Here is a 2,443-nt window from a genome sequence, read left to right on the forward strand (position 1 = left end):
GTCTTTAAAATCTACTACATAGCAGAGTTTTAATGGTTTTTTTATTCATATTGTACGGTACCAATAGATAAATATTAAAAATGATTTTCAAAATTTATATTTAAATATACATTTTAGCAAATAGGAGTACCAATAATTGCAAAATAAAAGCTATGAAAATGAGAGTATAATAATATATTGTACCAGCTACCTATATTATTTAATAATATTGTATTAATATGCGCAGCTATAAAAACCGACAAATTGTATATTAATATTATTTTAAAAAAAAAACCATAAACTTTTTAAATTTGTATTTACAAAAAGAAAACAAACAAAATTAAATAATAATAAAATATAAAAATATAATATTTTACGTAGGTAAACCGCAGCAACATATTTTCTTCGGGTTTCTGTTTTGTGGTGATACAAAATTTGTATTATCTATATTTATATTATATATTTAATATAATATATCGTCCAAGAGGATTTTACATTTTCTGAAACCGTTTTGAATATTAGTAGATTTGAAGATCAGAGATTTTGAATTATTTGTGAACTTCCGGTATACACCTACAATTTATTGTACAAATGTAGACATTTTTCATAGAAGACAAATTGCCGCACTTGTCATTTGATTAAATGTTTGCCATTTTTAAAATAGGTATACATATAGACGTACGAGCTAGTTTCATTTCCCAAAATTCAAATATTATCATAAATTACATTGTTTTAAAAGTCAATTAATATTGTAAGAAAATAATTTTTGTAACCTTTCGGTCCTTATTTCGATTAAAATTTACTACCTACATTTTTAAGTTTTTCCATTATCGACCTCGAACCTCTATTCTTTTTTCATTCACCGCTGTCATCAAATTATGCGTATATGAATATGAGTATATTAACTATATAAGTTAAAACTTTCCAGACTTCCAATTTGTTAAAATAATTATACGTAATATCCATCAACGTTTAGTGACGCATAATTCCGGCTTGTGAACAAATCTAAAATTAGAATTTGCTGGTCAAGGCTAAACGATCGCCAGACAGGCACTTATAATGAAATAATACACAATAATAAAAAGTTATAATAGGTATTTTAGACTTCAGTTATTTTACATAGAAATAAGTGTTTTTTCTCCGAAAATCCATTACAAATTTAAACGGTTATATTGAACTACTAAATTAATTATTATATTGTATTAACTTTTTCCAAACAACATTGTAGGTAGATACTTGGTGGATAGAAATAAATTGTATTGGTTTGATATATTTTACAATTATTTTCGTTATAACAACTTTATCGTGGAGTATAAATATAACTCATTTAATAATATATTGATTACCATCATTATTGTAAATCGTAAATGTTTTAAAAACTTATTTAATGTTAGTTTAATTTGATTAGCTATTAATTTTATTTACATAACCAATATATCACGGTAAGTAATATGTCAGGATGGCCGAGCGGTCTAAGGCGCCAGACTCAAGGGGATCCCTTGGCCTACTATGTAGGCTCGATTGAGCGTTCTGGTCCTCATCTGAGGGCGTGGGTTCGAATCCCACTTCTGACAAATTTTTTATTTACATTTTTTTTTTCAAGAATTTATACAATTAGTAATCATTATTATACTATAATATATCTACCTATTTTTTTTTTATTATAATGATATCTTAATTATTTTAATTGACGATTTAAATTTTTTTTTAATCAAGTAAAGAAAATCGTTTTTTTTTTTCAAAAGAATAACTTTTTAATAGGTGTGTTGATAACAAGGTATTCTAATAGTTAGGCTGTCTTAAAAATTTAAAGTTGACAGTAGTTTTACCGAAAATAATACAAGTGGTGAAAAAAAAATAAGAAAAATGAAAGTTTTTAATTTTTCATTAATATAAATTAATATTTTGTTATATAGTTAAAATATTCACATATTATTAAAAAAATTACTATAAAATATTATGAATAATATTTTTAAGCATACTTCCCATATAGTATTTTCAGTGATTTCTATGTATCATGTTTTTTTAGACACTCAAATTTCCACCGAGACTCTCACGTTAGTCAATCGTTTTAGTGCATAGTTTGACATTTTTTTTGTTGAAGATTCATAGGTAATCTTATTACCATAGTGTTTAACTAATTATCGCCGATGGATCATATAATATTAACTATAAAAGAACATAATGTTATCATTTTAGTCTTAAATGCCTGAAATGGTATAGAACATGAGTGTCCACTGTCTAACCTGCGGTAGATGTTAGTGCAGGTGGCAGCCCTCACTTCAATTTCATAACCATCGATTGATAGTATATAAAATTTTAATATCATGAGAAACAAATTTATTTTAAGAACATAAAACTATAAAACATTAAAAATCAAATAAATTTTAATAGTATATGAAATTTTTTATTTGTATTGGATCCGATAGCGACAGCGAAATTATAAATAATATGTATTATTTTA

At 25.0% G+C, this 2,443-nt stretch overlaps 1 non-coding gene across 1 annotated transcript; it reads left to right on the forward strand.

Annotated features, from left to right (window-relative positions):
* Positions 1-1,432: 1,432 nt before the first annotated feature.
* On the forward strand, positions 1,433-1,553 carry Trnal-caa (transfer RNA leucine (anticodon CAA)). Its single transcript has 2 exons — positions 1,433-1,470; positions 1,508-1,553. It is a non-coding gene; the product is annotated as a tRNA-Leu (tRNA).
* Positions 1,554-2,443: the final 890 nt, after the last annotated feature.

This window comes from Rhopalosiphum padi, chromosome 2 (genome assembly GCF_020882245.1).
Source record: "Rhopalosiphum padi isolate XX-2018 chromosome 2, ASM2088224v1, whole genome shotgun sequence".
In the NCBI taxonomy this organism is placed as follows: domain Eukaryota; kingdom Metazoa; phylum Arthropoda; class Insecta; order Hemiptera; family Aphididae; genus Rhopalosiphum; species Rhopalosiphum padi.